Source organism: Oncorhynchus kisutch, unplaced genomic scaffold (assembly GCF_002021735.2).
Source record: "Oncorhynchus kisutch isolate 150728-3 unplaced genomic scaffold, Okis_V2 scaffold534, whole genome shotgun sequence".
In the NCBI taxonomy this organism is placed as follows: domain Eukaryota; kingdom Metazoa; phylum Chordata; class Actinopteri; order Salmoniformes; family Salmonidae; genus Oncorhynchus; species Oncorhynchus kisutch.
This window is the reverse complement of record NW_022262479.1, coordinates 55,851-72,538: the sequence shown is the minus strand read 5'-3', so window position 1 is coordinate 72,538 and position 16,688 is coordinate 55,851.

The window sequence follows — 16,688 nt, the reverse complement described above, 5'->3', positions numbered from 1 at the left end:
TCTGCCGGCCCTGCATTAAAATTGGTTAATGAACATTTTGATGAATAAAAAAGTATACCAGTTTCATTTAAGGATCAAAAAATTGACAGGTGTGCCACACAGACTGCAAAATAGAATCGATTTTTTAGGTACTAATTCCATGGCTTATGGTTTACGGACTGATACTCAAAACTACACCGGATTCAAAACTTAGAACTTCAGAATGTTTTTCTGTAAATTATTATACCAAATTTTTGCAACCAGTATAATGTTTTATATATGGGGATACAAACATAACTGCACTACAGATTTTGCTGCGAAGAGACAAAATCATTAGTTTTGGTTCTGTCCATATGTAGCTTGTTTTTGGTTGCAGGTCCAGGAATGGCTGAAGAATTGCAACATTTACCTGCAGCTAACTCTAGAGTTAGCACTATTGGGTGATTTGAAAAGTCATAGTCAACCGATCAATAATATAGTAATTATTTTAGCAAAAATGTTTACCTTTAATTTACAATCTGTAGAAACTATGAGAATACAAAGGTTCAGAAATTTTGTGAAACATCACAGCACAGTTGAAAAATATATGACAAATAGAAATTCAATATGGATGGTGTTGAGAGATAGATGGGAGGGGTTGAGAGGAGCTGAAGTGTGGGACTAATAACAAGATAACCAATGTAAAATATACTGTGTACTTAAAATGTCTATAGGTTCAGAACTTCTGTGAAACAGCACAGTTAAAAAGATATGGAAAATAGAAATCAAACTGGATTGTCATCAGAAATAGATGGGAGGGGTTAAGGGTAGCGGAAGGATAGGAGTAAAAACAAACAAAAGATAACTATTGTAAAATAGATTGTGTCCGGAAAATGTATATAGTATGTATAAGCTGGAAATAGAAGCCTAAGTGTTGTTGTTCCTTAGTTTACTCCAATTAGGGAAGGGGTGGTATGGTTGGAGGAAAAGAATAAAGGATTTTTTTTTAAAGATGTATATAATATGTGTATGTATGTATAAACATATGTGTGTATGTGTGTACGTATGTGTGTGTGTGTGTGTGTATGTATGTATGTATGTATGTGTGTGTATATTCAGTACCAGTCAAAAGTTTGAACACACCTACTCATTCAAGGGTAATTCGATTTTTACGATTTTCTACATTGTAGAATAAGAGATGTAGACATCAAAACCATGAAATTACACATATTGAATCATTTAGTAACCAAAAAAAGTTATAAACAAATCAAAATAGATTTTAGATTTTAGATTCTTCAAAGTAGCCACCCTTTGCCTCGATGAGACCTTCGCACCCTCTTGGCATTCTCTCAACCAGCTTCACCTGAAATGCTTTTCCAACAGTCTTGAAGGAGTTCCCACATATGCTGAACACTTGTTGGCTGTTTTTCCTTCACGCTGCGGTCCAACTCATCCCAAACCATTTCAATTGGGATGAGGTCGGGTGATTGTGGAGCCCAGGTCATCTTATGCAGCACTACATCACTCTCCTTTTCGGTCAAATAGCTCTTACACAGCCTGGAGGTGTGTTTTGGGTCATTGTCCTGTTGAAAAACAAATTATAGTTCCACTAAGTCAAACCATATGGGATGGCGTATCGCTGCAGAATGCTGTGGTAACCATGCTGGTTAAGTGTGCCTTAAATTCTAAATAAATCACAGACAATGTCACCAGCAAAGCACCCCCAAATCATCACACCTCTTCCTCCATGCTTCACGGTGGGAACCACACATATGGAGATCATCCGTTCACCTACTCGGAGTCTCACAAGACACAGCGGTTTGAACCAAAAAATAAACATTTGGACTCATCAGGCCAAAGGACAGATTTCCACCGGTCTATTATCCATTGCTCGTGTTTCTTGGCCCAAGCAAGTCTCTTCCTCTTGTTGGTGTCCTTTAGTAGTGGTTTCTTTGCAGCAATTCGACCATGAAGGCCTGATTCACAGTCTCCTCAGAACAGTTGATGTTGAGATGTGTCTGTTACTTGAACTCTGTGAAGCATTTATTTGAGCTGCAATTTCTGAGGCTGGTAACTAATGAACTTCCCGTGGCGGTCCTCATGAGAACCAGTTTCATAATAACACTTCATGGCTTTAGGGACTGCACTTGAAGAAACTTTAAAAGTTCTTGAAATTGTTCCGGATTGGCTGACCTTCATGTCTTAAAGTAATGATGGACTGTGCTTTCTCTGTTTATTTAAAATGTTCTTGCCATAATATGGACTTGGTCTTTTACCAAATAGGGCTATCTTCTTTATACCACCCCTACCTTGTCACAACACAACTGATTGGCTCAAACGCATTAAGAAGGTAAACAATTCCACTAATTTAATTTTCACAAGCACACCTGTTAATTGAAATGCATTCCAGGGGACTACCTCAATCCAATTGAGATGGTTTGGGATGAGTTGGACTGCAGAGTGAAGGAAAAGCAGCCAACAAGTGCTCAGCATATGTGGAAACTCCTTCAAACACATTCCTCATGAAGCTGGTTGAGAGAATGCCAAGAGTCTGCAAAGCTGTCTTCAAGGAAAAGGGTGGCTACTTTGAAGAATCTCAAACATAAATATATTTAGAATTTTGTAACACTTTTCTGGTTACTACATGATTCCATATGTGTTATTTCATAGTTATGATGTCTTTACTATTATTCTACAATGTAGATAATAGTACAAATAAAGAAAAAAAAAACTTGGAACCTCAAAACTTCAAAACATTATTCAGGTATGCTATCCATGCACAATCATGCAGCCTAGACTATAGCTATGATGCTGCCCTCAGCATAAGACAATGATGAGGACACCCCTCATGTTCGGGTACAAGGAACAATAATACTATTATTCCTGAGTATTGAAGATATTATAATTATATTGCCTATGGTTCAGGACATTTACACAGTGATTACACCATGTCAATGAATGAACAATGGACAATATTTGAATCCTACAGCTACCTTTTTTTTTACTGTTTAGGCATATTGTCCTTTTGATTTGATTTTTGTTTATTTTTCTTAATTACCCAGCCTTAAGCTTGCTAACTTAATTGCAAAGGTCTGAATTGTTAACTTATGTTGTTTTAATTTATTATTATTATTTATTATTTACTTTTATTAAAGATATGCTGCCTAAGAGATTTCATACGTAAGACTGTGTCGTGACTTGACTTTAACATTAATCTGAAAACTGCTATTTATCTAATTACCTAACTATGTTTAATTGTTACCTGATTAAATTAATCAGGTAACAATTAACTCATTTAAGGCAGCCCCCCCGCACCTCTCTGATTCAGAGGGGTTGGGTTAAATGTGGAAGACAAATTTCAGTTGAAGGCATTCAGTTGTACAACGGACTAGGTATCCCCCTTTCCCTTTCCTATCATATCATCACTCTGAACAGTAGTAACCTCCTTGCATCTGCAAAAACCCCAACCTTACTTATGATTCAGTACTACACAAATTGGTAAAATTATTTATTTACTAGCTAATCAAATGGAACACAGGATAAACATACACACTTTGCATTGGTTATTGACTGGGAACGCAATTGCCATGCTGACTGCAGGAACGTCCAACAGAGCTGTTGCCAGAGAATTTAATGTTCATTTCTCTACCATAAGCTGCCTCCAACGTGGTTTTAGAGAATTTGGCAGTACGTCCAACCGGCCTCAGACTGCAGACCACATGTAACCACGCCAGTCCAGGACCTCTACATCCGGCTTCTTCATCTGCGGGATCGTCTGAGACCAGCCACCCGGACAACTGATGAAACTGAGGAGTATTTCTGTCTATAATAAAGCCCTTTTGTGGGGAAAAACTCATTCTGATTGGCTGGGCCTGGCTCCCAAGTGGGTGGGCCTATGCCCTCCCAAGCCCCTACCCAGTCATGTGAAATCCATAGATTAAGGCCTAATATATATATTTTTTAATTGACTGATTTCTTTATATGAACTGTAAATCAGTAAAATCATTGAAATTGTTGCATGTTTCTTTTATATTTTTGATGAATATAAATCTATTGAGAAGATAGACAGCAGAATGACTTAGGGCTATGACCTTTGACCCTCTGCAACTTTCTCACACATCATTATTCAAGATTCATTCAAAATTATCCATAATCATTGTGGTATTAACATTAATTTAGAAGTGTTTAGAAACATATTATATTCTTATTTACAATAAAATTGACTCCAAAACAACACAATACATTATTTACCATTAATTTCTATTGGGCACAATATCATCTGAAGCACAACAAAAACTAACCGCTAATGCATCCAACATGTTTGTAGAGTCATAAGCTTAATGTAGTCATTGCGTGCTAGGAATATGGGACCAAATACTAAACTTTTGACTAATGTCAAGAGTCTGCAAAGCTGTCATCAAGGCAAAGGGTGGCTACTTTGAAGAATCTCAAATATAAAAATATATTTTGATTAGTTTAACACTTGTTTTGCATACTACATGATTCCATATGTGTTATTTCATCATGTTGATGTCTTCACTTTTACTCTACAATGTAGAAAATAGTAAAAATAAAGAAAAACCCTTTAATGGGAAGGTGTGTCCAAACGTTTGACTGGAACTGTATATACAGTGGATTCGGAAAGTATTCAGGCCTGTTGACCTTTTCCACATTTTAATACGTTACAGCCTTATTCTAAAAAGATTCAATGGTTTTCTTTCCTCCTCTAATCTACACACAATACCCTATAATGACAAAGCAAAACACGGTTTTAGAAATGTTTGCAAATTGATTAAAAAAACAACTGAAATAACACATTTCATAAGTATTCAGACGCTTTCCTCAGTACTTTGTTGAAGCACCTTTGGCAGCGATTACAGCCTCAAGTCTTCTTGGGTATGACGCTACAAGCTTGGCCCACCTGTATTTGGGGAGTTTATACCATTATTCTCTGCAGATCCTCTCAAGCTCTATCAGGTTGGATGGGGAGCATCGCTGTACAGCTATTTTCAAGTCTTTCCAGCGATGTTTTATCAGGTTCAAGTCTGGGTTCTGGCTGGAAAACTCAAGGACATTCAGAGACTTGTCCAGGCGCCACTCCTGCATTGTCTTGGCTGTGTGCTTAGGGTCGTTGTCCTGTTGGAAGGTGAACCTTCACCACTGTCTGAGGTCCTGAGCACTCTGGATCACGTTTTCATCAAGGATCTCTCTGTACTTTTCTCCCTCCATCTTTGCCTTGAACCTGACTAGTCTCCCAGTCCCTACTGCTGAAAAGCATACCCACAGCATGATGCTGCCACCACCATGCTTTACCGTAGGGATGGTGCCAGGTTTCCTCCAGACATGACGCTTGGCATTCTTGTTTCTCATGGTTTGAGAGTCCTTTAGTTGCCTTTTGGCAAACACCAAGTGGGCTGTCATGTGCCTTTTATTGAGGAGTGGCTTCTGTCTGGCCATTCTACCATAAAGGCCTGATTGGTGGAGTTCTGCAGAGATGGTTGTCTTTTTGGAAGGTTCTCCCATCTCCACAGAGGAACTATTGGGAGCCATTATGCACGACTAGGGGCTGATGGGAGCCAACATGGACGACTTGGGGCCATTGGGAGCCAACATGGAAAAACAAATGGCCATTGGGATCCAACATAGGCGACATCCAACATAGGTTCGACTAAATACTCTGTAAAGAAGCTGCCCCCACCTCCTAGACACAGGTGAAGGAACGATTTACCCTCCCCAAATCCTTACCTTAACCATTAGGGTATAAATGGAAAAACTGATCTCAGATCAGTGTATCTACAGGCATCCAAGGGGCAGCAGGTAGCGTAGTGGTTAGAGCGTTGGACTAGTAACAGGAAGGTTGCAAGATTGAATCCCCGAGCTGACAAGGTAAAAATCTGTTGTTCTGCCCCTGAACAAGGCAGTTAACCCACTGTGACTAGGCTGTCAATGAAAATAAGAATTTGTTCTTAACTGACCATCTTAGTTAATTAAAGGTAAAATAAATCCCAAACCTGATAAAGATACTGTGAATGATTAGGACTGAAGGGATACAGTACATATTTCAGTACCATCCGTGTCAGCATGATTTGTATTAAACAAGTTGGCCAAGGAAGGTGATGTGATAGAACTGTTAACTTTCATCTGTTCTAAACAGAATGACCTGCAGCTCTTCCTGTTACAATACAGTATGTATATTTTAAAGGGGAAGGTCAGTATTTTACAACAATGTTCGATGGTTCCTCACATTGAAAGTAGTGTACAGGTCTGGAGAAACCATGGATGACATATTCTCCTGACCCATAGACTACTTTCAGTGTGAGGAACCATCTAACATCAAGTTGTAAAATACTGAACTTCCCCTTTAATGTCTATATTAATTTAGACACAATTATCATGCTGATGGCCCATCATGGTAGAAGGCTGTTTTTGTGCCTTACAAGCTGAATGGTTTTCAGGGAACTCGAACTGTATTGTATGTTTTTTATTGTAATTAAGAAAAATGTTGATAGAAACCCCATATATACACTACATATACAAAAGCATGTGGACACCCCTTCTAATTAGTGGATTCTGCTATTTCAGCCACACCCACTGCTGACAAATGTATAAAACCGAGCACACTGCCATGCAATCTTCATAGACAAACATTGTCAGTAGAATGGTCTTACTGAAGAGCTCGGTGACTTTCAACTGGAGTGGTGAAAAATCTAGCCGCCATTGGAATCTGGAGCAGTGGAAACGAGTGCTCTGGAGTGATAAATCACGCTTCACCATATGGCAGTATGACAGACAAATCTGGGTTTGGAGGATGCCAGGAGAACGCTACCTGCTCAAATGCATAGTGCCAACTGTAAAGTTTGGTGGATAAGGAATAATGGTCTGGGGTTGTTTTTGGATCGTACTAGGCCCTTTAGTTCCAGTAAAGGGAAATCTTAACCTTACAGCATACAATGACATTCTAGACAATTCTGTTCTTCCAACATTGTGGCAACAGTTTGAAGAATGCCCTTTCCTGTTTCAGCATGATAATGCCCCCATGCACAAAGCGAGGCCTATACAGAAATAATTTTTAGTGAAATCAGTGTGGAAGAACTTGACTGGCCTGCACAGAGCTCTGACTGTAACCCCTTCGAACACCTTTGAGATGATTTGGAACGCCAACTGCGAGCCAGGCCTCATCGCCCAACATCAGTGCCCAACCTCACTAATGCTCTTGTAGCTGAATGGAGCAAATCCCTGCAGCAATGTTCCAACATCTAGTGGAAGGTCTTCCCAGAAGAGTGGAGGCTGTTATAGCAGCAAAAGGGGGACCAACTGCATATTAATACCCATGATTCTGGAATGAGATGTTCGATGAGCATGTGTCCACATACTTTTGGTCATGAAGTGTATCTATGTATGTATAACTTGTTTATTTATTTATATATATTGTTTTGAATTACGGGTTGCATGTAAAACAGTGAGGATCTATTGTTCGGAAATGTTGTTACTATCAGATACTAAATAATAGGAAACAGTCTATTCAATACTAAACCAGAAAGCCATAATCACAGCATGCATACTGTACAAACGTAATATGTAGGATGAAAATATCCACAATAAACTAAATCGATAACATGTTTATGTTACTTTAATATTACTATGTACATACTTTGTATGACAATACAGAAACTGGAAAATAACTTTTACAGATTGCATCCTTCTTTTCACTTCCTCAAATTAAGACAGCAACTTTCACTGGAGTCAAAACATTAACCGGAGAAATTCTTTGTCAATAAAATTGCTAATTTACTTGTTTCAACAAGAAAATGTGTGTACGAGTGGTCTAAGCAGTTGTATGTACGAGTGGTCTAAGCAGTTGTGTGTACGAGTGGTCTAAGCAGTTGTGTGTACGAGTGGTCTAAGCAGTTGTGTGTACGAGTGGTCTAAGCAGTTGTGTGTACGAGTGGTCTAAGCAGTTGTGTGTACGAGTGGTCTAAGCAGTTGTGTGTACGAGTGGTCTAAGCAGTTGTGTGTACGAGTGGTCTAAGCAGTTGTGTGTACGAGTGGTCTAAGCAGTTGTGTGTACGAGTGGTCTAAGCAGTTGTGTGTACGAGTGGTCTAAGCAGTTGTGTGTACGAGTGGTCTAAGCAGTTGTAAAATTTGTTTGTACAGAAGAACACATTTCTAATAAGAAAACATTTACAAAATCAAAAATATTTGTCAATTTAATCTTGTGCTCTGGAGAAGCACCCGTCTGTGCATACTCACGGTTAGTGAATGAGACCCAATATCTGTCTGTCTTGTAATATTGCATGAATGTATATGAAAATGTATATTCATGTTATAACAAATATTATTAAATGCAATGAATTAATAATGAATTAGTATTAAATTATTAATTGTATTTACTTAATGAATTAATATTTAATTAAATCCCCCTTCTGCACAGGTGTGAGGTAGACTTTGATGAGTGCGCATCGGGCCCCTGCGATAACGGAGGCTACTGCCACAACCTCCCCAATGGCTTCCACTGTGATTGTGAGAGCAACTTCTCAGGTGACCAATGCACAGTCGACTGTAGTGACTTCTACTTGTACCTGGCCCTGCTGCTGTGGCAATACATGTTCCAGCTCATTTCCTACATCCTCCTGCACCACGATGATGGCCAGGAGATCGATCAGGAACACCCGCAGATGGAAAACAACTAGGGGCCAATTGGGGCGAACATGGACGACTAGGGCCCATTGGGAGCCAACATGGACGATTAGGGCCCATTGGGAGCCAACATGGACGATTAGGGCCCATTGGGAGCCAACATGGACGATTAGGGCACATTTGGAGCCAACATGGACGATTAGGGCCCATTGGGAGCCAACATGGACGATTAGGGCCCATTGGGAGCAAACATGGATGACTAGGGCACATTTGGAGCGAACAAAGGGTCAATGAAATTCTCTGGGAAAAAGCTGGCCCCATCTCCAAAAGTTCTAGGATCACACGTCTAGGGTCAGTTTACCCTCCCCAAATCCTTACCTTAACCATTAGAGTGTAAATGGAAAAACTGACCTACACAGAACAGTGTACATACGGGCATCCCACTGCTGACTAAGCTAATGTGGACGACTAAGAGTGAAGGGACACAGTACATATTTCAGAACTATGTATTTTGACATTGTTAGTGTTAAACAAGTCAGCCAAGGAAGGTGTTGTAATAGAAGTGTTAATTTGAACCTGTTCTAAACAGAATGACCTGCAGCTCTTCCTGTTACAATACCGTATAGTGCTTTTCAGACAGCCAGCAGAATATTGCAGAGTACACCACTTGTCCCTCTAGTCAAAGCGGCAAGTGCCTTTACACACGTGGACGAATGTCCACAGTCTATGCGACAGCTGCTGGTGAACATGACAATGAAATAAACAAACATTATCAACGTGCAAAGAAAATATTGCTATAACTCCATAAGCATGCATAAAACATGCAACAGAAATTAATAATACAAATATTTGTATATTTAAAAAAATATATTGTTAAACATAACTCTGTAAACTGATAGTATCCTGCTGTTGGCTACGTTTTCTACTGTGATTGGTCAACAACGACGGAATCTCTTGAAAAATAAGAGCAGAATCCTGTTTTCGCTGCCTCGGCTAAGCAGCTTCCGTGGACACGAGCACCTCTGTACACCTGAATAGAATGTCGTCCCCACATAGGCTTCATTGAAAGTGAATGGGCCACCCAGTTCGCTGTGCGCTTTCTGTCTGCGCATTATTACATTTTAAAGGGGAAGTTCAGAATTTTAAACCTTGATGTTAGATGGTTCCTCACCCTAAAAGGCACGCTACAGGCCTGGAGAAGCCATGGACTCAAGTTTCTCCCAGTATAGACTACTTTCAAGGTGAGGAACCATCAAACATTAAGTTTTAAAATACTGAACAATTGTGCGCCGCCCTATGGGACTCCCAATCACGGCCAGTTGTGATACAGCCTGGAATCAAACCAGGGTCTGTAGTGATGCCTCTAGCACTGAGATGCAGTGCCTTAGACCGCTGCTCCACTTGAGAGCCCAATGGCTTGATGCTCTGCATTGACCATGAATGTCAAATGTAAAAAAGGAAGCAACGTTTTTTAAAGATTCATAGAAATTAAATAACTAAATTTAATTGTTGCATAGGTATTCAGTCCCCTGAGTTAATACATGTTAGAAACCCATTTGACAGCGATTAGATCTGCAAGTCTTCTTGGATAAGTCTCTAAGAGCTTAATACACTCGGATTGTGCAATATTATCCCATTATTCTTTATATAATTCTTCAAACTCTGTCAAGATGTTAGCGATCATGGCTAGACAACCAGTTTCAATTCTTGCCATAGGGTTTCAAGAAGATTTAAGACAAAATTTTAACTTGGTCACTGAGGAAAATTCATTGTTTTCTTGGTGTAAAGCAGATTGGAGCAGATTTTCCTCTAGGATTTTGCCTGTGCTTATCTCCATCCCGTTTCTTTTTATCCTGAAATCACCCCAGTATTTGCCAATGTCGAGTATACCCATAACATGATTTGGCCACCATCATGCTTGCAAATTAGGAGGCAGGTACTCAGTTATGTGTTGGATTTGCCCCAATGTTTTTTGTTGTTGCAGTTTTACGTTAGTGCCTTGTTGCATACAAGATACATGTTTTGAAATATTTCTATTCTTCTTTTCACTCTGTCATTATTGTGGAGTCACTACAACATTGTTGATCCGTCCTCAGTTTTCTCCCATCACAGCCATTGAACTCTGTAACTGTTTTTAAAATCCCCAATGGCCTCATGGTGACATACAGTTGAAGTCGAATGTCGAATACACTTAGGTTGGAGTCATTAAAACTCATTTTTCAACCACTCCACAAATTTCTTGTGAAAATAAACAATAGTTTTGGCAAGTCGGTTAGGACATGTACTTTGTGCATGACACAAGTAATTTTTCCAACAATTGTTTACAGAGAGATTACTTCCCTTATAATTCAATGTATCACAATTCCAGTGGGTCAGAAGTTTACATACGCTAAGTTGACTGTGCCTTTAAACAGCTTGGAAAATTTCCGAAAATTATGTAATGGCTTTAGAAGCTTCTGATAGGCTAATTGACATCATTTGAGTCAATTGGAGGTGTACCTGTGGATGTATTTCAAGGCCTACCTTCAAACTCAGTGCCTCTGCTTGACATCATGGGAAAATCAAAAGAAATCAGCCAAGACCAGCCAAGAAAAAAAATTGTAGACCTTTGCAAGTCTGGTTCATCCTTGGGAGCAATTTCCAAACACCTGAAGGTACCACGTTCATCTGTACAAACAATAGTAAGCAAGCATAAACACCATGGGACCGTCCAGCCGTCATACTGCTCAGGAAGGAGACGCATTCTGCAGGAGGAACTGGTGCAGTTCACAAAATAGATGGCATCATGAGGTAGGAAAATGATGTGGATATATTGAAGCAACATCTCAAGACATCAGTCAGGGAGTTAAAGCTTGGTTGCAAATGGGTCTTCCAAATGGACAATGACCCCAAGCATACTTCCAAAGTTGTGGCAAAATGGCTTAAGGACAACAAAGTCAAGGTATTGGAGTGGCCATCACACAGCCCTGACCTCAATCCTACAGAACATTTGTGGGCAGAACTGAAAAAGCGTGTGCGAACAAGGAGGCCTACAAACCTGGCTCAGTTACACCAGCTCTGTCAGGAGGAATTGGCCATAATTCACCCAACTTATTGTGGGAAGTTTGTGGAAGGCAACCTGAAACGTTTGACACAAGTTAAACTATTTAAAGGCAATGCTGCCAAATACTAATTGAGTGTATGTAAACTTCTGACCCACTGGGAATGTGATGAAAGAAATAAAAGCTGAAATCATTCTCTCTACTATTATTCTGACATTTCACATTCTTATAATAAACTGGTGATCCTAACTGACCTAAAACAGGGAATTTTGACTCGGATTAAATGTCAGGAATTGTGAAAAACTGAGTTTAAATGCATTTGGCTAAGGTTTATGTAAACTTCCGACTTCAACTGTACAGTATGTGTGATTGAAAAGTTGTAAAATAAGTAGTACCTAAGTAGTTTCCTTCCTGTCTTACAGCTCAGATCAGCAGGACGACTACTATCTTTTATGTGTCTGGGGGTTTAATACATAATCCACAAAATGATTCTTAACTTGACTCTGCTTAAATATCTATTCAATGTCTGATTTCTTATTGTTACCCATCTACCAATCACTGCCCTTCTTTATGAGGCTTTCAAAAATCTCCCTGGTCTTTGTAGCTGAACCTGTGCTTGAAATTCAACACTTGAATGAAGGGACCTTAAAGATGTATGTAAACTCAGCAAAAAAAGCAACGTCCTCTCACTGTCAACTGCATTTATTTTCAGCAAACTTAATTAACATGTGTAAATATTTGTTAAACATAAGATTCAACAACTGAGACATAAACTGAACAAGTTCCACAGACATGTGACTAACAGAAATGGAATAATGTGTCCCTGAACAAAGGAGGGGGGTCAAAATCAAAAGTAACGGTCAGCATCTTCTGTGGCCACCAGCTGCATTAATTACTGCAGTGCATCTCCTCCTCATGGACTGCACCAGATTTGCCAGTTCTAGCTGTGAGATGTTACCCCACTCTTCCACCAAGACACCTGCAAGTTCCCGGACATTTCTGGGGGTAATGGCCCTAGCCCTCACCCACCGATCCAGCAGGTCCCAGACGTGCTCAATGGCATTGAGATCCGGGCTCTTAGCTGGCCATGGCAGAACACTGACATTCCTGTGTTGCAGGAAATCACGCACAGAATGAGCAGTATGGCTGGTGGCATTGTCATGCTGTGGAGTGTCATGTCAGAATGAGCCTGCAGGAAGGGTACCACATGAGGGTACCCTTTTGTTATTGACCAAATACTTATTTTCCACCATAATTTGCAAATAAATTCATAAAAAATCCTACAATGTGATTTTCTGGATTTTTCCCCTCATTTTGTCTGTCATAATTTAAGTGTACCTATGATGAAAATTACAGGCCTCTCTTATCTTTTTAAGTGGGAGGACTTGCACAATTGGTGGCTGACTAAATACTTTTTTGCCCCACTGTATATATATATATACACTGCTCAAAAAAATCTAAGGAACACTAAAATAACACATCCTAGATCTGAATGAATTAAATATTGTTATTCAATTCTTTTTTCTTTACATAGTTGAATGTGCTGACAACAAAATCACACAAAAATGATCAATGGAAATCAAATTTATCAACCCATGGAGGTCTGGATTTGGAGTCACACTCAAAATTAAAGTGGAAAACCACACTACAGGCTGATCCAACTTTGATGTAATGTCCTTAAAACAAGTAAAAATGAGGCTCAGTAGTGTGTGTGGCCTCCACATGCCTGTATGACCTCCCTACAACGCCTGGGCATGCTCCTGATGAGGTGGCGGATGGTCTCCTGAGGGATCTCCTCCCAGACCTGGACTAAAGCATCCGCCAACTCCTGGACAGTCTGTGGTGCAACGTAGCGTTGGTGGATGGAGCGAGACATGATGTCCCAGATGTGCTCAATTGGATTCAGGTCTGGGGAACGGACGGGCCAGTCCATAGCATCAATGTCTTCCTCTTGCAGGAACTGCTGACACTCCAGCCACATGAGGTCTAGCATTGTCTTGCATTAGGAGGAACCCAGGGCCAACCGCACCAGCATATGGTCTCACAAGGGGTCTGAGGATCTCATCTCGGTACCTAATGGCAGTCAGGCTACCTCTGGCGAGCACATGGAGGGCTGTGCGGCCCCCCAAAGAAATGCCACCCCACACCATGACTGACCCACCGCCAAACCGGTCATGCTGGAGGATGTTACAGGCAGCAGAACGTTCTCCACAGCGTCTCCAGACTCTGTCATGTCTGTCACATGTGCTCAGTGTGAACCTGCTTTCATCTGTGAAGAGCACAGGGCGCCAGTGGCGAATTTGCCAATCTTGGTGTTCTCTGGCAAATGCCAAACGTCCTGCATGGTGTTTGGCTGTAAGCGCAACCCCCACCTGTGGACGTCGGGCCCTCATACCACCCTCATGGAGCCTGTTTCTGACCGTTTGAGCAGACACATGCATATTTGTGGCCTGCTGGAGGTCATTTTGCAGGGCTCTGGCAGTGCTCCTCCTTGCACAAAGGCAGAGGTAGCGGTCCTGCTGCTGGGTTGTTGCCCTCCTACGGCCTCCTCCACGTCTCTTGATGTACTGGCCTCTCTCCTGGTAGCGCCTCCATGCTCTGAACACTATGCTGACAGACACAGCAAACTTTCTTGCCACAGCTCGCATTGATGTGCCATCCTGGATGAGCTGCACTATCTGAGCCACTTGTGTGGGTTGTAAATTCCGTCTCATGCTACCACTAGAGTGAAAGCACCGCCAGCATTCAAAAGTGACCAAAACATCAGCCAGGAAGCATAGGAACTGAGAAGTGGTCTGTGGTCACCACCTGCAGAACCACTCCTTTATTGGGGGTGTCTTGCTAATTGCCTATAATTTCCACCTGTTGTCTATTCCATTCCACATGCACAACAGCATGTGAAATTTATTGTCAATCAGTGTTGCTTCCTAGGTGGACAGTTTGATTTCACAGAAGTGTGATTGACCTGGAGTTACATTGTGTTGTTTAAGTGTTCCCTTTATTTTTTGGAGCAGTGTATATTATATATATATCATTTTAATTCCCCAAAAAGTTACAATTAGATCAATTTTAATCCCACTTTGTAACAAGATGCGAAGAAATCCAAGGGTTATGAATACTTTTACAAGGCGCTATATCCATATAAATCTGACTTTCATACTGAACGGCCATTATGGTAGAAGGCAATTTGTGTGCGTTACAACCAGAATGTTTTCGCTGAACTCATATTTTAGATGTTTAATGTAATGAAGCTGAGTGTACATTTACTTTTTTATAGCTTGTGTGTTTAATATTAATCATCCTTGTGATGTTTCTACAACTTGTATGGAGTCCACCTGTGGTAAATTCAATTGATTGGACATGATTTGGAAAGGCACACACCTGTCTATATAATGCCCCACAGTTGACAGTGCATGTCAGAGCAAAAACCAAGCCATGAGGTCAAAGTTATTGTCCGTAGAGCTCCAAGACAGGATTGTGTTGATCTGGGGAAGGGTACCAACACATTTCTACAGCATTGAACGTCCCCATCCATCATTCTTAAATGGAAGAAGTTTGGAACCATCAAGACTCTTCATGGAGCTGGCCGCCCAACCAAACTGAGCAATCGGGGGAGAAGAGCCTTGGTCAGGGAGGTGACCAAGAACCCGATGGTCACTCTGTCAGATGGGAGAACCTTCCAGTAGGACAACCATCTCTGCAGAACTCAACCAATCAGGCCTAAATTGTAGAGTGCCCAGACTGAAGACAGTCCTCAGTAAAAAGCACATAACAGCCCGCTTGGTTTGCCAAAAGGTAACGAAAGGCCTGTCAGACCATGAGAAATAAGATTCTCTGGTCTAATAAAACCAAGATTGAACTCCTTGGCCTGAATGTCAAGCGTCACGTCTGGAGAAAACCTGGCACCATCCCTACGGTGAAGCAAGGTGGTGGCAGCATCATGCTGTGGGGATGCTTTTCAGCAGCAGGGACTGGGAGACTAGTCAGGATCGAGGCAAAGATGAATGGAGCAAAGTACAGAGAGATCCTTGATGAAAATCTGCTCCAGAGCGCTCAGGACCTCAGACTGGGGTGAAGGTTCACGTTCCAACAGGACAACAACCCTAAGCACAACGACAAAACAACGCAGACAAGTCTCTGAATGTCCTTGAGTGGCCCAGCCAGAGCACGGACTTCAACCCAATCAAACATCTCTGGAGAGACCTGAAAATATCAGTGCAGCAAAGCTCCCCATCCAACCTGACAGAGCTTGAGAGGATCAGCAGAGAAGAATGGGACAAAATCTCCAAAATACAGTTGTGCCAAGCTTGTAGCGTCATACCCAAGAAGACTCGAGGCTGTAATCGCTGCTAAAGGTGCTTCAAGTCAAGGGGTCTGAATACTTTCTGAATGCACTGTGTGTGTGTGTACATATATACATATGCACACAGGACCAGTCAAAAGTTCAGACACACCTACTCATTCTAGGGTTTTTCTTTATTTTCATATTTTCTACATTGTAGAATAATAGTGAAGACAAACTATGACAATTTTTGTTTTATTTAACCTTTATTTAACTAGGCAAGTCAGTTAAGAACAAATTCTTATTTACAATGACGGCCTACGCCGGCCAACGCTGGGCCAATTGTGCGCAGCCCTATGGTACTCCCAATCACAGCCAGATGTGATGCAGCCTGGATTCGAATCAGGTACTGCAGTAACACCTATTGTAATTAAATGTCGTGTCTTAGACCACTACGCCACTCGGGAGGCCTGTTTCATAACACAAATAGAATTATGTAGTAACCAACAAAATACATTTCATATTCTTCAAAGTAGCCACGCTTTGCCTTGAGGACAGCTTTGAACACTCTTGGCATTCTCTCAACCAGCTTCACCCGGAATGCTTTTCCAACTGTCTTGAAGGAATTTCTAAATATGCTGAGCACTTGTTGGCCGCTTTCTTGCTTTTCGGTCCAACTCATCCCAAACCATCTCAATTGGGTTGAGGTCAGGTGATTGTGGAGGCCAGGTCATTTGATGCAGCACTCCATCACTGCCCTTCCTGGTCAA